This window comes from Halichoerus grypus, chromosome 7 (assembly GCF_964656455.1).
Source record: "Halichoerus grypus chromosome 7, mHalGry1.hap1.1, whole genome shotgun sequence".
NCBI lineage: Eukaryota > Metazoa > Chordata > Mammalia > Carnivora > Phocidae > Halichoerus > Halichoerus grypus.
The window spans coordinates 17,498,709-17,524,536 of NC_135718.1; the positions used below are offsets into that span (position 1 = coordinate 17,498,709).

Genomic DNA, 25,828 nt, shown 5'->3' on the forward strand with positions numbered 1-25,828 from the left:
ATATGCATACACAATGGTCAAAAGGAGAGGAGTGGAGCTCAAGAGTTTTGGGGTTCTATGGGGGGGAAATCAATGTTTCTTGCCTACTCTGAGAGTCCCTAAAGATGGCCAGCATCAATTTCTTCTTGTCAAGGAGTGCACACAGCTCAACCCATCACTGGCTGGGATTTCTTTTCTCTTACCCTTCAATCTGAGTTGGCTTTGATTTGGCCAGTAGAATACGGCAGAAGTGATGCTGTGCTGGTTCTGGGTCTAGGCTTTAAGAGTGTGGTGCTTCTGCTTTTTCTCTCGAAGCTCCGACACCCCAAGACCACCCTGCTGTGAAGAACCCTGACTTAGCCATGAGGAGAGGCCAGAGAGAGGAACAATGAAGTTCCAGACATGTGAGTGAAAACTTGAACCTTCCAGCCCAGTTCAGCTGATGCCAAAAAAAAGCAGAAGAATCGCCCTGCTGATCCCACTCAATTCACAGAACCATGGGAAATAACAGAATATTGCTCTTGTAAACCACTAAGCTTTGGGTTGATTTATCATATGGCAATGGATAACTGAAACACTCACTGATGTGCTTTTTTTTTAAAAGATTTTATTTATTCATTTGATAGAGAGAGATCACAGCAGGGGGAGCAGCAGAGGGAGAGGGAGAAGCAGGCTCCCCGCTGAGCAGGGAGCCCCGATGTGGGACTTGATCCCAGGACCCTGGGATCATGACCTGAGCTGAAGGCAGATGCTTAACTGACTGAGCCACCTAGGTGCCCCTCACTGATGTGCTTTTTTTTTCTTTTTATTAAACTTTTATACTTGTTCTCATACATTTCAATGCTTCTTTAAACTTAAGAAATCAGAATAAAAGGAAAGATATGCCTCATTTATATAAAGTTGTGAAATATTTTAGACAGATGTTAAATAAGGAATTGGATATCAGACTGTGTTACTTCTCTGCTCTTAACCCCTATCGCCTTCCCATCTCACTCTGGATGAAAGCCATGTTATTCACATGGCTTGCAAGACCCCATATGATCTGTTCCCTACCCCTTGCCTCCCTGACCTCAACCTCTACCACTCATTGCCTTTGATATTCCTTGAGTATGAAGGGCATGGTGCACATCAGGAACTTTGTCTTTGCTGTTCCATGTGCCTGGAATGTTCTCCTCCTAGGTATATTCATGACTTGCTCCTTATTGCCTTCAAGTCTTTACTCAAATGTTACGTTGTTAATGGAATCTTTCCTAACCTAATTGGAATTTGCTACTCTCTCCTTCCCTGACCCTTTTACCCCTGCCTTGCTTTCCCCTCCAAAGCACTTAAGGCCACTTAACATATTATATATTATTATTCAACTTGTTTGTGGTCATCTCTCCTAAGTAGAACCTCAGCTCCAAAAACGAAGTTTTTGCTTGTTTCGTGTACTGCTAGAAACCCAGCCCTTAAAGTAGTCTCCACGTCCAACGTGGGGCTTGAACTCACGACCCTGAGATCACGACCTGAGTTGAGATCAAGAGTCAGACGCTCAACTGACTGAACCACCCTGGCTGCCCCAAAAACCCAGAACTTAAAACCGTGTGTGGCACAAAGCTGACAGTCATTAAATCTTCATTGGATGGATGCACGAATTTTTCTAAAACCCAAAGCCTCATATCTGGATGGTTGTAGGCCGATGTGTGGAGGACATCCTCACTTCCTGGCAATGGATGGCATTCCTGTTCAACTCTATTAGACACGAGGGAACCACAAGAGTGGTTAGGAGAACCTCAAGCCAGAGGTCAGCAAACTTTTTCTCTAAAAAGCCAGGGTAAATATTTTAGGCTGCATGGGCCACATGGCGTGTATCACAAACGACTCTGTCATTGTAGTATGAAATCAGCCACGGGCAATGGGGAAACGCATGAGTGTGACTTATGCTCCAATAAAACTGTATTTATGGACACTGAAATTTGAATTTAATTTTATGTGTTACAAAATATTATTTTTTAAAAAAATTTTTTCAACGATTTAAAATGTGAAAACCATTCTAGGCTTGCAGGTCATATAAAAATAGATGGTGGACCAGATTTGGGCTACAGTTCGCTGACCAGTGCTATTGACAATCTCCAAGTGACTCAGAGTGTGGGAGAGGAATTCAATTTCCAGGGAGACTAGCCAGAATATTATTCATTTTTAAAGGAGTAGTATTTGTAATATGACTTCATGAATATTCATAGTGATTTTTGCATATGCTAGACACTTTTATAGCCAGCATGCCTGGGTGAGAAAGCGCAGGGCAGGAGCCAAGTTAGAAGAAGCAATCTGCAGGCTGGGTATGCCAAATCCACTAACCTCCTCTACTTCCTTCCTCTGAGAAAGAGAGGGCCCCCTGTGGGAGGAAGCAATGGTAGGCCATCACAGATGGGGTGGCCCAGGAATCAGACTGACAAAGGGGTTAAGGCTGTGAGTTTGTTTCTCATGTGGACCGTGAGCTCCTGACTGAAGTCCACACCACTGGCCCCGGGCAGCTGTCTCGTGTAGGCTGGACAGGAGGGCAGGGGGGAGGGGGAAAGGGGGTGTCTCACTCAATGCCTTTCTGACCACAGGAGAGAGGGAGGCATTTTAGTAATCAAAACATCAGCCTTAATGTCTCTGGGCATGGCGCTGGCCCTTTGTGACCTCTGGAGGCACATTGTGGGAGGGGCAGGGACAAAAGATGACAAGATGTCACTTTGTACTGAAAAGGAGTATTTTAGAAAAACCTTCAGAACGAAAAATTCCAAACGTACACAGAAGTAGAGAACAAAGTAAAATGAGCCCCCAGGTACCCAATCACCCAGCTTCAAGGGCTGTCAACTCTGAGCCAGACCTGTTTCATCTGTGGCCCAACCCCTAGATGAGTGGAGTAAATTCCAGATATCATGTCATCTCATTAGGTGAAGGCTATTTTAATTACACAAGAATTCATTATTTAGAATTCCAAAACTACTCAAAATTCATTTAGAAAAATGAAAAAACAAGCAAAAGAAAAGCAATAAAAATAATCCATGCTTTTACCAACAACAGGTAATCATTGTTAACTGTTTCTCCTTCCACATTTTAAAAAACAAAAAAGTATCTTACTATAGATAGCCCTTGGAACTTGATTTTGCCCTTTCTTGATAGAGCTATGACACATCTTTCCATGCTAATAAATATACATCTGCCTTATAGTTCTTTTTGTTGTTTTTGGGGTTGGGTACAGTATACTTTATTGATGGTACATGACAGGGTAGGGCTCCCCAATCCCCTCCCCTTCTTCAGGGGGTCTGGGATGGAAACTGTGGAGGTTGGGGGATTCTCAGTGTGTTGGGGGATGAGTTGGGGCAAGGACTTCCCAGCAGCCGAGGGTCTCTCTCTTCCTCTTGCTCTCACCAGGGCTGGTGGTCCAGGGGGCTCTTACTTCTTGGAGGCCATATGGACCCTAAGGTTGTTGTAGCCAAATTCATTGTCATACCAAGAAATGAGCTTTACAAAGTGCTCACTGAGAGTAATGCCAGCTCCAGCATCGAAGGTGGGAGAGTGGGTGTCACTGTTAAAGTCACAGGAGACCACTTGGTCCTCGGTGTACCCCAGGATGCCCTTGAGGGGACCCTCCAATGCCTGCTTCAACACCTTCTTGATGTCATCATATTTGGCAGCTTTCTCCAGACAGCAGGTCAGATCCATGCCTGACATATTGGGGGTGGGGACATGGAAGGCCATGCCAGTGAGCTTCCCATTCAGCTCAGCGATGACCTTGTCTACAGCTTTGGTGGAACCAGTAGAAGCAGGAATGATGTTCTGAGCAGCCCCTCGGTCATCATGCCACAGCTTCTCAGAGGGGCCGTCCATGGTCTTCTGGGTGGCAGTGATGGCATGGACTATGGTCACAAGTCTCTCCACAATGCTGAAGTTGTCATGGATGACTTTGGCCAGAGGGGCCAAGCAGTTGGTGGTGCAGGAGGCATTGCTGACCATCTTGAGGGAGTTGTCATACTGTCATGGTTCACACCCATCACAAACATGGGGGCATCAGCAGGAGGGGCAGAGATGATGACCCTCTTGACCCCACCCTTCAAGTGAGCCCCAGCCTTCTCCATGGTGGTGAAGACCCCAGTGGACTCCACAACATACTCAGCACCAGCATCACCCCATTTGATGTTGGCAAGATCTCACTCCTAGAAGATGGAGATGGGCTTTCCATTGATGACAAGTTTCCCATTCTCATCCTTGACTGTGCCGTGGAATTTGTGGTGGGTGTAATCATACCAGAACATGTGGATGTGGACCATGTAGTTGAGGTCAGTGAAGGGGTCACTGATGGCGACAATATCCACTTTGTTGGATTTAAATGTGGCCCTGGTGACCAGGTGCCTAATATGGTCAAATCCATTTACTCTGACCTTCACCATCATGTCTCAGGAATGCGGCTGGCACTGCACCAGAAGAGATGGCTGTCTGTCAGATGGGGAGGAGCAGAGTGCATTATGGTTCTTAATGGCTCTGTCTGTATCCATTATGTGGCTCTTCCTTAGTCTTAAAACCAGGTCCTTATTGGTGTGTATTTAAGTTAATTTAAAATTTTTGCTATTATAATTATCTTGCAGTAAACATTTTTGGCCAGATATCTTGTATGCTTGTTTGATCATTTCCTTTGGATAAATTACTACCATTCCTAGGGCGTAGGGCACCCACATATTTAAAGATTTTTTTAAAGATTTTATTTATTTATTTTAGAGATAGAGAAAGAGCATGCAAGTAGGGGAAGGTGAAGAGGGAGAGAGAAGGGAGAATCTCAAGCAGACTCCCCACTGAGCACAGAGCCAGACAAGGGGCTCGAACCCACCACCCTGAGAGCATGACTGGAGCCAAAATCTAGAGTCAGACTCCCAACCGACTGAGCCACCCAGGCATCCCTTAACAATTTTTATTCATATTGCCAAGGTGCTTTCTAGTAAGGTGATATCAAGGCCATACCAAGTAAACCGGGAATGCATAAGAATGCTCATTTGCCACATCTTTGCCAGCACTAAGTATTAACGTTCTTCTAACCTTTGCCAATTGGATAGGTTGAAAATTGTTTCTTGTTATTTTAATTTGCATTTCTTTGATCATGAGGGAGGCTATTTTGAAAATGTTGGTTGGCCAAGTTTTCAGGTTTATTTTCTAACTTTATTATGGAAAATTTTTTAAATGTAAATGCAGAGACAATCCCTACGTAGCTGTAACCCCACTTCAGCATTTATGATACACTGCCTATCTTGCTTCCCTTATATCATCCTCCTTCCCCTTCACATACATGAATTCACCACATTATTTTAAATCAAATCTCAAACATCATATTCATTATACATTTTCAGTAAGTATATTAAATTTAAAAGGATTATTTTTGTATCATAACCATGATATTATTATCAAACTTAAAAATAACAAATGGGGTACCTGGATGGCTCAGTCGGTTGAGTGTCCAACTCTTGGTCTTGGTTTAGGTCTTGATCTCAGGGTCGTGGGTTCAGGCTCCACATTGAGCTCCATGCTGGGCGTGGAGCCTACTTAAAATAAATAAATCAGTGATGTGGTTATTCTGAAATATAGTTCCTGCTAGAAAGGCAGGCAAATACTTGGTTCTTCCTTAATTTTGTGGCTTTTGCAAAATGAATTCGTTCCCTAGCCTCTTCCAAAATTATCTATGAGAGTTCTTTTATTTGTTTATATTTTAGAATAAAGTTTCTTTCTTTCTTTCTTTCTTTCCTTTTTTTTTTTAAGTAGGATCCACACCCAATGTGGGACTTGAACTCATAACCCTGTGATCGAGAGTCACACCCTTTATCGACTGAGCCAGCCAGGTGCCCCAAGAGTTCTTTTAAAAGTATCAGTATGAGTTCATGGATTTGGACATGTATGATGTATTTTGATTCAATACAGTTATTATTATTTTTTATGCTCAAATTTCTCTACCTTTGGCCAGTGGGGAGCCACTTCAAGTTCGTGCTGTGTCCTTGTGACATCATTATAGAAGTTTTTGACAGCTTTGCTTTCTGATATGACAGATGTTCCACTCTCATTTTGTACCTTGAAAATCATATTGTTAGTATTAATATAGATATTCTTATTTTGAAACTATTTCCAATATATCAAATGATTATGTTGGTGTTCTTAGGAACTAAGATTTTCGCCATCAAAGAAATAAATATATAAAATCAAGTAAGTTAAAATACAGGAATTCTAGGTTAGAATTGGATATTCAGTATAAACTAATGATGTCATTTCCTTTAAAAAAATATTTTCCAATACTTTCCATTTAAACACCTAGAACAATGACCAATCTAACCACAAAGAGAACTCCATTTTCCTAGACTGTGTTTTATAAATATCACTTCTCATTGAAACTAGGGGTCTCTGGATAAAGGTTGATGCCAGGTCTGGGGCAAGAAATTCATATAGGTTTTTGACAGACATTTATGTGAGGACATAAGTGTATGTGGTTTGATATTTTACTTACAGCGATTATCTTCATTTAGTGCTATTGGCACATCAAAATCATATTTTTTTGCAACTGAAAAAGTTACAACTTCAGTATGTATTTACTCTTCTTTTTAGGATTACTTTTGAAATCTTGGTATTGTGTTAACAATCCTCACTGAAGCAGTGAAATAAAGCCATATATTGAAATGAGAAGTATCGGTGGAGACACTGCAGAGAAGACCACATTGTTGATGGCTAAGCCCTAGTTAATCATAACCTCAACAATTTATTGTGCAGATAAAGGTTTAACCTGCTGTAAAAGCAGAACTCTCAAAGAAGTCCTGCAAAGCCTGGGTCTTGATATTTACATACAGAGATAACCATGACTCCGAGGCTGCTTTTTTCCATCAGGTCTGGTTAAGGCATGGTACCACCTTCTGTCAGAGTCAGACTGAGTTCTGGAACAGCCTTGGAGGTGTGCTCAGCACCACTGGGACGCCTTGCCTATCCATCTCTGAAATGATGCCTCTTCTCTCAGGTATGTCTTCAGAGACCCTATGAAGCAGCTGTAAGTAAAGAGGGATTGATTATAAACTGTGTGTCATTTCAAGGCAAGAAATGACCCTGTGATTCAGTAACCAAGGCAGTTGCCCTCTCTTCTTCATCAGCGGTGGCCCGGTCTGCTTTCTCTTTTCTCTGTTATCCCTTCTTTGAGGCTGTATGATCACCTGTGCATCTCAGCTGCTTGTTTATTTCTCTTTTCTTGTTCATGAGCTTTCCTGCTTCCTAATCACTTGCGCACGATTCCCTGATGGGTGCCACAAAATGGCAACCTCGATCCCTGCGTCTACGTGACCTGTCGGCTCAGCTTCCCAAAGAGAGCTGATTTGTTCTCAGTGCTTCACATCCAAGTTCCTGGGGGAGAGAACCTGATGAGCCCAGTTTGGACTAATGGCTGGAGGTAGGGTGGAATCGTCTGGTACGAGGGCTTTGTCTCCATGGTGTCTGTACCTACAGACAGTCCATTAGGAAGAGGCTGTAGGAAGTGCGTGTGGGATAGGGAGGGATGACTGGCATCTCTAGTTGAAGGCACAGGGAAGAACTCCGCAGTAGTTAGACAGATGCCTTCCTCCTTGGTAATTCCTTGGTCATTAGGCCTTGCCATCTTTTTACCACTGAGAATCATCCTGCCAAGGTGTTGGACCCAAAGGTGTTTTCCTATTGTCCAAGTTCTTCCTTCTGCTTGAATAGTCTCTTCTTTCACTTAACATTTGGTCTGACCAACCTCTCATCTTTAAATAAAATAAGTTCAGGTCTCACCTCCTCCAGGAAGCTGTCCTGATTCCCTCCAGATTAAACTGTTGGAATCACCTTGGTATTCACCTGGTCACGGGGGCAGGGCTCATTTAATGCACTGTATTTAAATGATCTCTTTATGTGTCTGTTTCATTTGCTTGACTATAAACCCTTGAGGATAGGGGTACCTGGGTGGCTCAGTCTGTTAAGCATCCAACTCTTGATTTTGGCTCAGGTCATGATCTTGGGGTCATGGGATTGAGCCCCGTGTTGGGTTCTGTGCTTAGCGCGGAGTCTGCTTATCCCTCTCTCTGCCCCTCCCCCTGTTCTTTCTCTCTCTCAAACAAACAAATAAATAAATCTTAAAAACAACAACAACAACAAACTCTTGAGGATGGAGCTATGTATCTATGTACCTTTTTCTCTCAGAGACCGAACAGCATGGCAATGAAAGCAAAGGCATTGAAACTGCACAGACCAGGGTTCAAATGCCAGGGTTGCTACTTGTTATAGGTGATCCAGGACAAGCATTCAGCTTCTTTACATCTCAATGTCCTCATCCATAAAATGGGGCATCGTGATAGAAAGCCACAGTGTGGTTGGGAATATGACACGAGAGAGCACAGGCACAGAACTTAGCACAGGCTTGGATATGAGAAAGTTTCCATAAATGGTGGCTTTTTGTTATGCACAAATGTTTGCTGAGAACCAGAAAGATGTTAGCTCCTGTGCAAGTCACAGAGGGGAATACAAAGATGAATAAAATATAATCTCACTCTGTAGGAACTCACAACTGGTAGAGGAGGGATGGGCGATAAGAAGCAACTCTACCTTGTGTTTTTCTTTAGTTCTGAAGGCTTCTACCATGAAAGCATCTTTGGCATAGACATCTTTTATTTGGTGGAAGCCTCCCTCCAACGTATAGGAAAAGAGGATCCCGACACAGCCATGATATCCATCATCCTGCAAGCATTGTTAAGGATTAGAGATGAAAGTTACGGACAACAGAAGATGTGCCGAGTGCAGACAGAGTGGATAGACGGAGCCCTCCAAAGCCTCACTTCAGTCAGGCAAGGTCCCATGGCACGTCCCATGACATATTGGCCACTTAGGACACTTTTCCTCTTTGGGATTATCCTTGGCTTTTGAATATAGTGGAGAGGTGGTGAGACTCCACCAAATCTTCCACAAGGTCTGAACCATCTTGTCCTCCTTGAAAGGAAAACAACCCAACACTCTTCTTTCCCTATTTTCAGTTTCAAGATTTTGCCTATTCAAAATGAGACTGCCTTTTGCCTGCCTTGCATTCATTAATACATTTAATTTTAGACTTGGGGATGGGGGTGACTGGAGCTGAGGGGTATTTTTGTGGTCTCCAGGAGATGACCCCTGGTTCTCGGAGGGGAGACCACGGCCAGGCCTTCCTGAGTCTCCACTTCCCGCTCCTAGCCCTCACAATGTCCCCTGTGCTCCATCAGCGTATGGCTTGGTCTGCTTGCTTTCCGCTTCCTCTGGAAAACAAGTTCTAGCAGGAGTTGACCTCTCCTTTTCCCATCTGGGGGGTCTCCTATGGAGAAGGCCCACTTATCGTGTTCATAGATCCCCAATAACCACTCTGCTTGACTTGGTGGTTACAAGACTTGCTGAAGGTTATCATTACAGCAACCGCAATTTCTAAACCCATTATCAGAACTTCAGAGCTGAGGTCTGGGAAAAGGAGGCAGACCCTGTGAAAGGGAGTCATACCTGGGGAAACAGGACATGTCCGGGCAAATGGAGATAAGACGTTGAGCTCTGGGAAAGTAGGGAAAGAAACAATCCATTCTGAGAAAAGCCAAAAATAGTCAAACAAAAACATCTCATCAAAAACAGGCTTCCAAGTGTGCATAAAGCTAAATGGGCAAGTCAGGGTCCTGGGGCAGCTCTGGGGCTCCTGAGGAATTGCCAAATGTGAGCACTGACTCTCCAGTAAGTTAGCCAGACTTTGCTCTCCTAATTCTAATGACAGTTACCATTTACTGAGGATGTAGTATGTATGGGGCACCACGCTAAGTGTTTTATCTGTCTTAGATCATCGAACTGTGGATACTAAGGTGTCAGAATGTTTTATCTGTCATCCGTCCATCCATGCATCCACCCATTTCTCCATCCAGCAAGCATTTACTGAGCAAGTGCTATGTCTACAAGAGGGCAGGGATCAGACGCCCACCTTCCGGCACCCACAGTAGACTGGGGGAGTCCCACGCATCAACAAACAGCCCCCCAGCACAATGTAATAATATAACAGGAGCTGGTTTTTCCAGGAATCTGCCAAAGGGCCCTCAGTTCCAGCCCCACCTCCCACCTTGTGAGCCAGAAATTAAAACGCATTCATTAATGCCATCTTAAAGTCCCAAACAGCTCTCTGCTTCAAGTGGTAATAAATATTTCATGCCCAATTGTGCTGCGTTCCTCACTGTGTTTATTAAATGGAGTTTCTCATAATTCCAGTTATTCATTTTAATAGGTCAGGCCTTGGCTGTGATTTAAACAGACCGCTGAGGAAACAGCCATGGTTAAACACTGTAACAATATGGATTATTAATTTAATTGGCCGGCTATTACTTGTTTGGACTCAGAGCTAACACATTTAGTTCAGTCTCTGGTGGCCCATAAACCGCAAAGGTCGTGACTTTAACATTCAGAAGAATGGGAACGAGGAATCGAGGTTGAGATGAGGAGGAAAGCTTACAAAACAGCGTCGAGGAGACCGCGTGGGGGAAGCGGCTGGCTTGCTGGAGGCAGGGCAGGGGCAAAGGGGATTCATTTGTCAGATCCTCATTAGAGCTTCTTCAGCGAACACTGCCTGCCTTAGCAACTGCCAGGAGCCAGTTTCTCCATCAGATTTCTGAAAGGGCCAAACCCTTAGCTCTGGTGACGGAAGCACCACAAACCAAGGAAGGCCTCGCCTCTCTTCTGGAGGCCCAAGCCACAGGGAAGGGCTGTGTGCCGTGAAAAAAGCAAGCAAGAAGGCAGGGGGCGCGAGGGGGGTTACCAGTACGACCTGCTTCTCAGACATCAGAGCTGTGAGTTACTGATTTCCTCCCATGCAAAAGGCTCTGTGAGCTTTCTAGATGCTACCCAAGGTCTGTAGGGGTCCCCAGGACCCTAAGATCTAAATGAGATCAATCTGGACCTGCACCCCTGGACCCGTGGAGGACCAAAGCCCTGCCTGAGGGTCTGTCTGCAAATTTCCAGGTGAGCCTTACTTCTCGGCCCCAGGTTCCCATTTTAGCTGATCTGATCCATTGACAAATAGATACGCAGTCCCCCTGGATTGATCCAATTATGAAATGCAGCCCCTTCCTTGATTTCTGCTACAAACCCCACTCACTCTAAGCACGTATGGGAGTAGGGAGACTTCGCTGAGGATTTTGCCAAGAGCAGAGGGTCTGTGTCATGACAGCTCCAACATTAGGATGAGGATGGTGTTGTTTCTTAAAGGCTTTCCTGTGCTCTACGTGCTGAGATTGTTCCGTGGGCTGCCCTATGTTTGGAATTTTCCAGATCTATGTTGTCCAGCTGACTTTTATCTCTGTTCCTCATCATCTTCCCCTAGAAGGGTGGTTCTTAATCTGGTGTCCATGGACTTCCAAGGTGTTCTGTGGGGTCTGAGAACTTGGGTGGGAGGAAATGACATCTTTTTGCTAGCCTCCAGCTGAATTTTAGTATTTCCTCCCCTTGTGGGTGTAGGAGTATTCGGGGTACCTATGACTTTGTCACCACGAGAAACCCAGCTATGTTTATAGAGCAGTACAGTTGATGCAGATCTTGAGACGTCACCCGTGCTCTGCTTTGGCATGATGTTAGTTATGTGACTGCCCCTAGATTGCAGAATATCTCAGTGCTCCTGTCTGCAGACAGTTATGAGTCAGAACTTGGCAATTCTGGAGCAACTCTCGACCCTAGCGGGTCAGCCACCAAACAGTGGAGTCGTGTGTCCTCGCGATTGGAGATTAGCTCCATAAACTTTGGAGGATTCAGGTGTTCCTTGTCGAGCAAGCTGTGGACTTCTAAAATAATTTTGCAACAACTTCTCTTTATGCATCAACTCTTGGAACCATCAAAAGTAAAAACAAAATCAATTGAGTGTCCAACATGACATGTGCGTTGCTCTTTCCAAGACAAGCACGTCACATTGGCCAGGATCAAGCCAAGAAACAATAACCATCATATGAATATGTCTTTAAAAAATAAAATGTGAGTTAATGTTGTCTATATTTTAAATGCATTGCTTTGTTATTTAAATGTGTTCATAAAGTACCACAATTAAAAAATATTTTGATAATTGCATTCTAATATAATTGGCTTCCTTTCCATCCTATATATTTTGTTACAGGAATTTACAAATAGTAATCTAAGAAGGGGTCCCTAGGTGGCCAGCGGGGTCGCTGGCACCAATGGTATAGGAATGCCAACATTTTTCCCCACTGTTATGCAGAGGCTTCAGCTGCTTTCAGCCCACCTCGACATCACTAACCTCAGCCCTTCTCTGAGAAGGATCCAGTCCCCACTCACCCTTCACTGCTCCCCGAACCATCACAATTGTCAGTCCTCATGTGCTGCTGAGGAAAGCAGAGGGAAAGGGAGACTGGGCATCTGCTTCTCGTATTTGGAATCATCAAGCCCATCATCTAGTAACAGCAGCAAGATATTGTCATGTTCGCCAAAACGTGGCCAAGATACAGAGGAACAGACCTCAGGTTTGGAAGCCGTGGTTTGTGGACTAGTAGAATTGTGTCAGTTTCCTAGTTCCCCTCCTGTCTCAAGACTTGATGGCTTTTATAGTTCTTAGATTCCAAGTGGGGAGTAAACCTCTGAAATCTATTAGCCCAGGAGAAAGGCTCAGGCTAAATTGGGCGGGGGGGCGGGGGGGAAGGCTGGACTGAGCTTTGTATCAGATGTATGCCTGGTGCTGTCACATAGAGGCGCTCAACACATCGTTGAATTAATGAACAAAAGAATAAGTGAAGGAAGAAACGATTGATATAAATTACTAAGGAAAAGTAGAGATCGGGTGGGGTAAGTCTAAGGAGCATCAGCCCCAAGATTTCTGGAGCCTAGTCCCCTCCTATTGTGCGTGTGTGTGTGTGTGTGTGTGTGTGTGTGAAATCAGATTACAATAAACACCACAAATATCTTGGGAAGAAAAAAAGTTAGAGATGTGATGTGTATCATTTCTTTCTCTTTTTCTGTGCTAAGTTCAATGTCTTTCTATAAGTTCTTTTTTTTCTACTGAGGTATAATCGACATATAACATTGTATTAGTTTTAGGTGTACAATGTAAGGACTTGATATTTGTACATATTGCGAAATGATCACAATAAATCTAGTTAACATCCGTCACCATTCATATTTATAGTTTTTTTTCTTGTGATGAGAACTTTTAGGATCTATTCTTAGTAACTTTCAAATATGCGATACAGTATTATTAACTATCGTCAGCATGCTGTACATTACACCCTCATGACGTACTTATTTTATAACTGGAAATTAGTACCTTTTGATGTCTCTCCCCATTTCGCCCACCCATCACCCTGCATCATTTCTTTCATCCGAAGAGAAACCCTACAAAGTGCCCCAATGCACGGCATTCCTACCATCTTGCTGCTACCCTAACAGCTTGCTGCAGGTCGTCCTTGCCCGTCACTTGCCATACTGTCTGTACACCCAGCTTAGTGTAAGGGGAAGAGTGGGGCATTTGGCTTCAGGACAGAGACCACCAGCCAATGTACTGACTCTCTAGGGTGGAGGTGGGAAGTGGGGCAGAGAGAGGCCTCCAGTTCCAGCAGGGACTGAAGCTGGAGGAGGGGGAGTGCGTGCGGGCAGAGTGAAAGAAAGGCTTCCCTGCATCTCACGTGGACAAATAGGAGCCAGGATGGCTTATCTGCGGACACAGACTCTAAAGCATCTCCTAGAAAGATGTGTGAAATGGTTTCAGACCCCCCCAAAAGAAGGAAGGTCCTGCTTTCCTCTGGCTGAGACCCCCATCCCCACAAGGATACGTCTTAATGATACACTGCAGGTCTCTGGAAAAACGGAGCTTGGCAACTGCTTTGCTGAGACTGAAAGGGAGCATGAACTAGGGGAGTCAGGAGCGGGAGGGCGGCCGGCTCCAGCAGGTCACTTCTCAGCAGGATGGACCTCAAAGACTTGGGGTTGGTAGTAGAGCAGAATCGCCACCTGCCTCCACGGGCTGCCAAGACTGTGGTTGAAAACCTTCCCAGGACAATCATCGGGGGCTCTCAGGCTGGAAGAGGAGACTGCCATTAAGAAGGCTTGCCATCACCTCTTCCCCTCCAACTGCATTCTGGCTAAACAAGACAAATTCCTGTCCCCGGTGCCGCCATGAGCTGCCCACGACGATGACACTCATGAGGGGCACAGATGAGATAAGCCTCACAAGCAGCAGCAGAAGCACTGACTTGAAAACCTCCATGGAACCATGTACCCAGGAGGTGGCTGGGGCTGAGCACTGGTCCTCCCCGGCACCTTCGTCGGGCACCTCGAATCCTCATTAAAGGTTTCTTTACCCACCAAGAAAAAAAAAAAAGGAGCATGTTTACCCCTAAGAATCCTTTCAGACTGGAGTTCGAGGCAGTGTCTTTAAAAGGGAAGCCATTCCCATATTCGTAGAGATGGTTCACCATAGGGTCACTTCAGCAGTTATGACACGAACGAATCCAAGGCTGAGCAAAGCAGTTTTGAGTTTTTACCATGTGCCGGGCAGAGAGGGGCATCCCCAAATGAATCCACATTGCCTTTGCCCTGCACCGGGAGATCCTGGGTGAGACCAGGAACCAGGCAACCTCAGCCCAAGCTCTGTCAACAGGTCTTTGAATGTATGCGCTGCCATCTGAGTGGCTTTGTCACCTGCTGTCCTACGGCCTAGACTACTGGTATGGCCATGCCAGTCTCCCAATCACAGGCTTTAGAAAGACTGGGTTTGGACATCTCCAGGTGTTTATTTGGTTTTTCCTATTTCTTGGTTTTTAATTGGTTTCAGATGTGAGTACCCAATAGAGGCCCTGAATAAATAAAACAGATCATAAAATATGGCCAAGCAAAATGGGCGTGAGTAATCCCAGAGTGCATGGAAATGCACTTCCAGAAAGGCTCATAAATAATGAGGTGGAAACAGTAGTCTATTTTCTCTTTAATGGAAAGCCAATTAGGAACCCTCTCTGGACTGGAGGGAAAGAGCCAGGTTCCTTTGTTCTGTAATGAGGAGGTGGCCGTGGGGTGGGTGAGGGGAGCCACTCGGCTTGCCAGAACAGGCCAGAGAGAATGCTGTGGTCACCAGGTCTGCTGGGGACGACGGGGCAGGAGGTTCGAGGCCTGAGCTTCCCATCCCATCTCCAGCTTCTCCAATTCCTTCCCAGTTGAAGCAGGATATTTAGGCCCAAGGTGATGTGGGAAAAAGACCTTGTAGGACTCTTTGGAGGCCCACAGCACAACGCCTATCCTGTTTTCCACCACACAGAGGAGGGAATTGAGAACCAGAGAGGAAACGCCACTTTCCGAAGCCACTTTGCCACTGAGCAGCAGAATTGGAAATCGGTTGTCTTTATTGTCCATGATCTCCAGGTGGCTGGTGGCCGCCTGGTGACCATGAGTGGGGGTCGTGGTGGGCCTCCCTCCCAGGAGTATGGGAGACATAGTAGAGCATAGTGGTGAAGAGCACAGGTGTCCCGGTCATGTTGACCTGGGTGAGATTCTTTATTCCTTAATACCCATGTGACCTTGGTCAAGTTTCTTAATTGTTAAGCCTGATTCTGCGTTTGTAAAGTAAGGCTGATGAACTTAGTTCCTACCTTATGTGAAGCAATCAATAGCAGTGATAGCTCTAGTAGTTATTATTTTAAGAAGACTCTGTGGCCAGCTCTTTGGAACAGCCAGTGGGTTCCCTGTGGAGCCCACCGTGGGCTTGGGAACATCACTAGTTAGCTCCCACTCTCTCATTGCGACAGTGCTCCCTGGAGACCAGCTCAGTGTTCCACGAGGACCCAGGGAGGCAGCTGCTCATGTCCAGCCACATCTAGCTCCAGGCTCGCTGAGTCTTCCTGAAGGATCGAAGGATCTTCAGTGCCCACCAATAATGAGTCACCATGGGAAACTGCAGGCCCCTCAAAGCCAAGTCTGCTTGTGCATATGCTCTGAAAACAGAATTGGTTGCAGGTTTATGGAGGGAGGAATCCACCAAGCATAGCAGCAATGCTGGGCAGGAACCTGGGCCAGGACTTTTGGCAAAGGCCATAGCTAGAGAACCTGATGTCTTCATTCCTCACGATGAGTTTTTTGTTTTGTTTTGTTTTGTTTTTCGAAATCCTGCTTCTCCCTCATTGAAATGGGCAAGTCATTGCTCATCCTTTGGTGAGATCCCAAGGAATTCCTTGAAAAGCAGAGAGGTCCTAAAGAAGAACATGAGGTCTCAGACTTCACCATTGACATTTGCCACTGGCCACCTGGGCAATGGGGGCAGCTTCCATCACCTTTTGAAGGTCATCTGTTCTGTCGGGCAGGGAAGGAGGGATGACATCTCTGCAGAACACCCATGATGGACTAAGCTCATTATCCCTCAGCCCATGATGGGTGTGCTGGTATCTCCATTATACACATGCAGAATCTGGAGCTCAGTGAGGTTATATAACTTTCTCAGAATGGGGCCCTGCGTTGCTTGGAGTTTGAGAGTTGCAACAACAGAAACTCATTCTTAAAAACCCAAGGAAAACCTAAGGATGCAGGCATGAGGGACAAGGATGAGGTCCGCTTTGGGGCTGGAGGTGGTAGGCGCTGATTGACAAGCTCACTGGGGACGGTAGGCAAGATGAATGAGCTCCAGCTTGTCACCCCACTCAAAATGTATCCTCTTGGAAGGCATAGTCTCATGGGTTTGGACAGGTGACCTGACCATATCTTGGGCAGATAGGACATGCCACTTTGAATGTCAATCCCATGCAGCCTGGAGGCAACAGGAGAGGAGTAATCCCTAGGGAAAAAATTGGGGTGCTGTTACCAAATGCAGGGGAAGGACCACTGTGCTGGTAAACTGGTAGGCATAGCAGGTGTCCATTGGTCACAGCAGGTGAGTGGCAGAGCTGGATTCAGACCAGGTCAGTGACCCAAAGCCTCCGAGGGCTGCCTATCATGCCCACACGCCAGCCCTCTGCCTTTGCTGGTCCTCACTTCTCTGTCCGGGCTGGCGGCTTCCTCTTCAGTGGGCCCCGTGATGCTGGCACTGTCTGGGAAGGGTTCATGCCCTGCTGGGGAGGAATCTCCACCGAGGGCAGTGGACAGGGAAGTGAAAGACATCAGTGACAATTTAAGAGTTAGAGAGAGTGCCATAGAGAAGTGGGAAGGGCCTGTGGCTTTCTCAACGTGGGAAAATGACAAATCACTAGGGAGTTTTGTGGGGGAGGGGAACAGACAGGGACCAAATGTGAGGAAGAATTAGACGGAGGAACTGTTGGGATCAGCTTATATTAAAAAGAAGCCAAGGCAGACTTATCTGCTACTTAAAAGTATTTGAGGCGTCTTATACAACATTTAATCAATAAGAGGGTTAAATTAGACATTGTGGGTTTAAAGACGTGCAGAAGAGGATAGATATAATTAAAAACCTGATTTAGGAAGTTCGCAATTTAGTTCAGAGCTTCCTGGCCGCTAAGGCAAAAAGGGAAACATGATAGGTTATATAATTCTCATTGTCTCCTAAAAGGAAGTGAATCTGCAAGTCAGAAAACACAACGTTTCTCCTAAGTTATAAAAAGAAATTAACCCAGTGGGACATGACATATCCAATGGAAAGATTTTCTACTGTCATTTCACTGAGCATGAAAAACATGATTTCTAAGGCCATGATTATGTGAATTGTTGAGAAAAGTAAAGTGTTCCTATCAAGTTTCCCTCTCAGGGCTGGAGAGGTGCCCAGAGGTTTTCAAGTTCAGATGCCCCTCCCTGTCTCCGCCAGAGCAGCGTTTCCACGGTACCTCGCACACAATCCAGGGCTCACTCCTCAGGCCCTCTCCATGGCCCTGCCTCCGCTCTGCTGTCTCAGAGGGCCTGGCCCCCGCAAGCTGTGTCTCCCACACTTCCTCCTGGGTTAGGAACTGGGCTAGGGTTGGGGTGGCATCGGAGGGAGAGGGGATGAGGTAAGGAAGGGCCACCATCCTTCTTTCTCCCCATCCCATTCTGTTGCGGCCAGAGGTTCTGGCAGGTGGACTCAGTGCTCCTGGCTAGCTTCTCAGCTCTTGCATTTCCTGCAAAACCAGTTCGTGCATTCAAGCCCACCTGCTTTCTGTACGTCAGGGGTTTCTGTTTCCTGGGTAGACCCTGCAGGTGCACTCACTAACTGGTGGACCAGCCTCAAGCCACACCTTCTAAGAATGGCCCTCCTTCCTTCCCAATGAGGGCAGCCTATTTCATCTTGAAGGCAGGGCCACCCGAAGGGGACACTTCAGCAGGGGGTTGGCATGTGGATAGGGCCTGGACTAAAGAAGGGAGTAAGAAGAACTTCTGGCAGGGGAAGAAACATACAAAGTCTGTCATTTGTAGTGAGTGCGGCCGAGTTAGAGGACCACGAGCGCTCTGTCTAGCTGGGACAGAGGCTGTGTTTATTCAGTAGACGTGTTTTCAGTGACACCACAGCCCAGGACCGTGGGGAACATAGGCAAGGAGTGGATGAGGCCCAGGCCCTCAGGGAGCACCCGGAAACGATTCTGTCCAATACTCTGGGGGTTTTAAGATTGAGCCACAATGTCCCCAAATGACGCCCAGTCCCAATCCCTGAATATTTAACAGAGTCTTTGGTCTGCTCTAGTTTCTGTTTACAAATACAGTCATTCATCTGAAGGCCTTTCTTCTACGGGAAAGCAAGATGCAGGAGGCCCAGCCCTGCATCCGGGAGGAGCCTCAGGCCCACGAGGCTGTGAGCTTGACAAGCCTGACTCACTAGGATGGAAGAAAATGCTCAGGGGAAGTGGGGGTTCCTTTGAAACTATTGGCATTTCTTTAGAAAGTTGGAGAAAAGGGCAGATGCAAGGTTTTATAGGGCATGGAGTCAGGGCTGGCTTCATGGGCCTGCCACCTGGGCATGCACGCTGGGCCCCACGGTGCTCAGGAGGGCCCTGTGCCTGGTTTAACACTCTGCTGTCACCATTTTGGAATTATCGTTCTTGCACAAAGGACCTCAAGTTATTTTGCACTCAGTTTGACATGAAACATATCATTTAGGGGCCCCTCATTATAAAAACAACACAAAATGAGAAATAAAATGAGGTACCGGGCCTTGGAGGGTACCCTAAAGAAACTTAAGTTCATTAGCTTCACAGAAAACCTACCTGTGCTTGGTGGCATGATGGTGACTGGGGAGTCCTGGGGCTCAGTGGATGGGGGGTGTCAAGTGGACCCATCTTTGCTCCCCCTCACTTCCCACTTTTGCTTTAACCAGAATAGCTCCACTTTGTTCTGAATTAGGAGTTTAGCTTTAGGCTGTGTGGTTTTTTTTAAAGGGTCCCATGACTCATGTAGTTTGAAAACCACTAGTTAGACAAACCACATCACACCAGGCTTTTTGTTGTAGGGAATTGTCTTATTTCAGAGGGCCCCAGGTGACCTGCTGACCTGGGGTGTCTCCAAAGCCAGGTAATAATAGGCCGTGCTCTAATCTAAGGAGACTCTGCTGTATTTGCAGAGAGCTTTGAAATGTTCTGGGAAAAGAGTTGATCAGATGTGCAAGGTATTATATTCACGGAGAGAAAAACCCTCCCAACTCTTTATAAAATGGATTAAGCCAGTTTCTAAGGGCTGCAGGTTTGTGTGATCTTAATCCTGCTCCTTACTCCTGATCCTCCACCTTCCTCCTTTGTCTCCAGGATATGCACCTTCCCGGGCAAGGGCTGGGATGCCTTCTGGGGCAGCCCCCTCCCTCGGTGGCTCTCCCCAAGGGAAGAACTGAGGGATCCCCTTGCCCTCGCACCCACCCCACCAGGGCTGCCTTTTTCTGTGGGCACATTTCACATTCACGTGCTCTGATCCGATGGTGGGAAACCCGAACAAGATATGGTAATTATGCTATTGTGCATTCAGTGACTCAGACCAGAGCAGCAGATGGGAAAAGTTGTGGATCACAACCCCATGCGATATTTGACAGAATATCAGTCAAATATAGTTCACCCAGCATCATGTTTCTGTCAGTCCCTCTTAGCTAAAGTTAATTTAAAGTGACAAGATTGACATCTGCTCTTTTCAAAGGGGTGATACTTACTTCAGGGCTGCCCCCACCAATGGATACCCAGACAGAGCCCTCCATAGTCAAAGGTGGGTTCTTGGAGGCGGGACCAGCTGTAGACCAGGAGACTTGAGTCACTGCTCAAGGCCTGTGTTGGTCAGTGTGCTGGAGGTTCAGTCTGTTTCATTCTGTTGAGTAGGGGTTACCATGGGCACCAGCTTCCTAGAGAGGCCATCTTCACAAATGGGGTCCCAGAACTGAAAACTGTGCCTCGGGGCTCAGGCAGAGAGCCACACTGGGGTATGAATGCCCCTGTGGGAAGTCAATGTAGAAACTTCTCCAGCAGGCTGGGGGGCCCTGAGCCAGCACCACATCCATTTGGAGTCTTATCAGTTAAGTTGCTGATGACCAGCTTTGGATGTGCTGTTTTCTATTTGTTCTTCCTTGGTTCCTTCTATGTACAAAGACTCAGAGAAAAATACAACTTCTGTGACTGGCCAATCTCACTGGCGCTTGTGACTTCTAAGGTTGCTTCATGCCAGGGCCCCAGTGGGTGCTGTCATCTTCAAAGCTGATGATGAATCAGAGAGCTCAACTCCACCCAGCATCAAATCAACACAACTGTCTGTTGGAAATTGAATGGGGAAAGTTGGCTTCGTCCCTCTGCCTCTGAGCCAAGTGGATCCATCCACAGACCATGGGCTGCCAACCACTGAAGATAAGCCCCCACCTTTTGCCCTAGTGAACTCTCCCATTTACCCTTCAAAACCCATCTCATTGGTCACCTCCTCCTGGGAGCCTTCCTGGACAGCCCCAGAAATTATCACTGCCTTCCTCCCCAGAGCAGTGTCTGGCCTCTGAATATACTTCTGTTTCTGCACTCATCACATCACATCACAACTACTTTTTTGCTTCTCTTATTTGCCCTCCTAGCTGTGGTCGCCAAGCCTTCATAAATAAATGTTCATGGAATTAAATCATCGAATTGTTTATTGAATAAGGCAATTGTCCAATTGGCCTTATCCACAGTAAATGTATGATTTCTTGTAACTACTGTGATATACTTCTCCAGCTTATGGAGAACATGGTCACCTCTTGTTTCTCAGTGATTTCTCATGACACCCCCTATCTAAGAGAAGTCTCCTTTGAGGCCCCCTCTTTCTCCAGGGTCTGATCAGGGTCATTTACCCACATGCCCCAACTGTCTCTTTCTTCATGTTGGCTTTTCCAGGGCCTAGGTGTCTTTTCTGTACTTCCTTGTCCACTAATTTACCTGGGACTCTCCAGATATATCAGAGGGATCGAGAAATGGTGGTCTTCAAAAAGACCCAGGAGGTTCTTCCCAGGAGGTTCTTTTATTCTTTTGCAAATTTGCCTACTTTACCCCCAGCATCCAGCCCTGAATACCAAGAGGTGTGATATGGAGAGGGACAGGCTTTGAGGACCAGCAGGGCAGTGGCTGCCTCCTGGACTTATGTATGCCCCTCATGTGATTCAGTCCTGAATAGCAGGTCTGCCCCAGCATGGCTTGCTGTGCCCATCTGTTGTCATACACATGTTGGTGAAATTCTTAACTTCTTTTACATTGTTCACCCAAGACAAATACGTTTGGTCTCTGTCCTCAGAGTGCTGCCATTTTCATGTGGGAGAAATCTAAGAAAATGGAAGTATCATTCTTTCTGCTTGTCCCTGCCTCACCCACACTTTGTAATGCTGAGGTCTTCTGGTCCTTGGAGCATAAAGGGATGGAAAGATCCTTTGGCCTGTGCATTTAGGGGATGACTGGCCCTGTTGTCATGGCAACCATATGATCAGGGCCTGTCCTATAAGGGACAGCATGAGGTTGGGGCTCTATGACTGGGATGGCCCTAGAGTCATCCTTGCCCAACCCTAATGGCTCCAGTTCCAAGGGCTCCTCACCAAAGGAGGAGCCTGAAGATCAATGGCACCCCTTGTCTGGGGCTCACAAATGTCTGATTAATTAATTATACCAGGCCACACAAAGAACTGGTTGGGCAGGTGCTTACAGTGACATTATACCCTGTCTGTTTCAGAACTATCAGCAGCTGACTTGTCTGTCAGCTTGAGAGAGCTGGGCCTAGACATCAGGGAGAGTCTGAAAGAGAAGGACAAGCCTTCCATTCTTATGTAGGGGTGAGGTTTGGGAATGTTTCAATGATGTATTGCTATGTAAAAAACCACCTTAAGCTTAGTTGCCTCAGACAAGAGCAATTTATTTTCTTATGATTTAGCAATCTGGACTGGGCTTAGCTAGGTGGTTCTTCTGCACTCCCTGTTATCTGTGAAAACATCCGAGATGGTTTCTTTGCCCTTCTTGGCTTCCACTGCCTTAGCTGGGAGATAGCTCCAGCAGCTAGGCACAGTGTCTAGTACCCAATAGGTGGAGCGATCCAGTGGCTCTTGTCATCTCACGGACCAGAGGGAGACTCTCCTCGGGAAACAGGAGTTTGATTCCCACTGTGGCTTGAGTTCCTGTCTTTGCTTGTGGGGGATTTTTGAGGGGATGGAGAGAAGAGATGACAAAGAAGAGAGTGGGAAGTTAGGGGTTAAGAGGGAACTCTGGGGTACGAAGACAAATGCTGGAAAATCTGATCCCAAAGAAGCCCCATCTCAGGATCGTTGACTTAGTAACACTGTCAGGATCCCTCTTACCATGAGAGGTAACATAGTCACAGATTTCAAGGATTCGGAAGGCCATTCTTCTGTCCACCGCAGTAGCATGAAACTGGGGGGTGGGCATGAGAAGACCATGAAGGACACCAGGGAAGGTTGTGAGCCACCCGGGACCTGCGAGGACCCGAGAAAATTGGGGTTGGGGTTCTAAGATGCAGGAAAAATCCTGGGAGGGGACTCAGAACAAATACCATTATCAATGTCTCCCACTTATTTCCATATACCTAAGGCCACTGGGACGTGAGGAAAGCAGCAGTATTCAGAACCCTGTCACCTAACAGACCCCGCTCTTCCTGGCCTGCTGGGACGAGAGCAGGTCACCCTGGAGAAGCCAGCGTCACCCTGAGAGCCTGGACAATCTCTCCCTCTTTCTGGGGCTGAGCCTCTCATATGAAAGGGTAGGACTACACTGCAAAGATTTGCTACCTTTTGATAAACACAAAACTCCAACTTTCCTGAAGGTCTGTAATATGCAAAACTAGGGATTTGTTTTTGTTTTTCAAACATAAAATTATAAGGCATAGTCTTTTGCAAACTATACCTCCCAGAGAGTCTTTTCCAAACTATACCTCCAATAAAATATGCCAACTGGTGAGACCCCCTGAACCAAAGAATATCTAGGGTCTCTTCCTCATTAGACTTTCTAGAACAGCACTGTTCAATACAGTAGCCACTAGCCAACATAGCTTTAACTTTAAATGATGAATTTGTGTCTTCAGTCACACTAGCCACATTTCAAGCTCAATTGCCACATGGTATTACACAGCACAAATGAGTTCTACTGGACAGCGTTTTAGTATCAATAATGTGTGCTTGTGCCCACCCTCCCATCACTCCTGCTTGGGCAAAAGTGAGTCACTTCCCCAGGTTAATGAGGTGTCCATTTCTTTCTTTAAAAAAATAATTAATTAATTAATTAATTGAGGGGGGTGGGAGAGAATGAGCTGGGAGAGGAGCAGAGGGAGAGGGGTAGAGAGAAAATCCTAAATAGACTCCGTGCTGAGCGCCCAGCCCAAAGCAGGGCTCGATCTCACCACCCTGAGATCATGACCTGAGCCAAATCAAGAGTGGGATGCTCAACCTACTGAGCCACCCAGGTGCTCCAATGAGGTCCATTTCTATACGATGTGACTTACTATGGCCCTCAGGGGGAATTGTGTTTTAAGAGGAGACCAGGAAAGCCCTGGTAATACAATGCACGCTTCAGTGTCTGGGGAAAGACTCCCAAAGTAAATGGTAAACAGCGTGACCCTCTTGGGAGGGTCAACTTTCCTGCCCCCGAGACAAGTTCCCTTCATGCCAGGCTCTGCCTCATGTTCTCTACTCTTCTCCATAAAGGACACCAAGCTCCCCACTCCTGCCCTCTGGGCAGCAGCACCGCCCTGGGTGAACCTGGAGCTGGTGAGAAGGGAAAGGTCCCTGATCCTCCTCCTCTCGTGCTGAGGCACCTCCTCCTGCCCTGCCCCCAGGCCCTCTGTCTCCAAGGGGCTCTCAGAAAGGCGGGGGGGGGGGGAGGGGGGGCGCCTTTCTCCTGAATGCCGCCACTGTGCCCTCTGGCAAGGAGGATGCTGAAGCACATGTTAATTCTGAGAGCACTTCTCCAGAGCCAATTTCACTGGTGAAAGTCAGGCAGGCTCTTTTTGGTGGGGGAACCAGGTACCCAGAGAGTGGGTGAGGCAGGGACATTTGGGGACCACAAGGCCCGCCCCTTCCGCTCCATCAGCCAATCTGGACCAACCAATGGGAGAAGGCGCTGCCTCGCGGGCTCCAGCCAGTCAGCAGGCGAGATGTGTACATGCTCATCCTAGCCTAGCTGGGCTCTTTGTGTGCAGTGCTGGGACAGGGGGCCTTCAGTCAAGGGTCCTGTATTAGGCTGGGCTGGACCCCACTGGTGCCAGGCGGGGGCTGCCGGTGGGGTGGGCAGGGTTCCAGCCACTTCTTTCTCAAGCCAAGCCCCCTGGCCCAGGAGGACCCCACAGAGCAGGGGCAGAATGGTGGGCTCTCCCCACCATCCTTCAAACAAGTCAGCCAGGGCTCTCCGCAAAGCTGCCCCTTTGCCTCCAGCAGGGAATAATGAAAATGAACTTGTCATTTTCCTGAATGGACATCTTTTTTGGCTGACTCAGACTCTTCTAGAGCTAGTATTAGTGGGAACTAAGTGAAACTTCAGCAGGAAGAGGAACAAAAGGGCTCTTATTCCCCAAGATGGAACTCCAAAGTACATTTTGAGCAGAAAAACCTATTTGAACGGTTCCTCCTGCCTTAAAAAAAAACAACGATAAAAAACCAGATAGTAATTGCGGTGTCATTAAAAACAATGACAACTCAAAGCAGCATGTTCCCATTTCTCAAAATTTTGCACTGCAATGTATGGCAAGGGAAAAGCCAGAGTACCTCTTGACTCCAGGATGTCAAGTTCTAAATTTTCTATGATTCAATGTGTTTTTCAGCTATAAAAAGAATAGCACCAGATTTTTTTTTGGAAAAGGGGGGAAATGACATATTGATTTTATTTTTCCCTTCTCCACATGACCTCACAGCATCTCCTAATGACAAGAACCAGGCTTTAACTTTGGTTTCAAGTTCAGCCCAAGCTTGGAAGTTAAGATGGAGACTTTGCAATTCCTATCTTTGGCAGAGAGGGGATGGAGAAAGAAAAGAGAAAGGGAGGTGGGGAGAAAAAAGGGGCTGGTGTTTGCAGAGGCAAACAAACCAAGCAGCACCAGGGAACATTACATCTGGAAATGTGTTCAGGGAGGACCTGTACAGAGGTTCTCAAGCTTTTTATTGATTTGTCTATCTAGCAGCAGGACTGCCCCCCTCCTTCCCAAGTGATGTCTTAAGCAAAAGCACAATATCTAAAACTGATAAAAGTGAAGTGCCTCCCAGAGCACCCTGCCTTGGCACTCCTCCATACTTCCTCCTCCTGAACACCCTAGGCTCCTCAATACACCACTGGCAAACCACAGATCTAACCCAAGTCCTGAATATGTCGATGAGGAAGCCAAGGTGCAGAGAGGGGAAGCAATTCACTGGAGAAGAGATGGAAGGTTTCTCCCAGATGATGTGGTAAAGACCTATTAGAGACAGACCTAGAAACTGGGAAATGAAGTTGGGGGG

The 25,828-nt window shown here is 46.6% G+C and overlaps 1 long non-coding RNA gene and 1 pseudogene across 1 annotated transcript in view; one reads left to right on the forward strand and one right to left on the reverse strand.

The window, feature by feature from the left end:
• The window catches only part of LOC144382543 (uncharacterized), a 258,665-nt gene that overhangs the window by 144,755 nt on the left and 88,082 nt on the right, over positions 1–25,828 (forward strand). The window lies entirely within an intron of this gene.
• LOC118521054 (glyceraldehyde-3-phosphate dehydrogenase pseudogene) lies at positions 3,403–4,412 on the reverse strand (annotated as a pseudogene).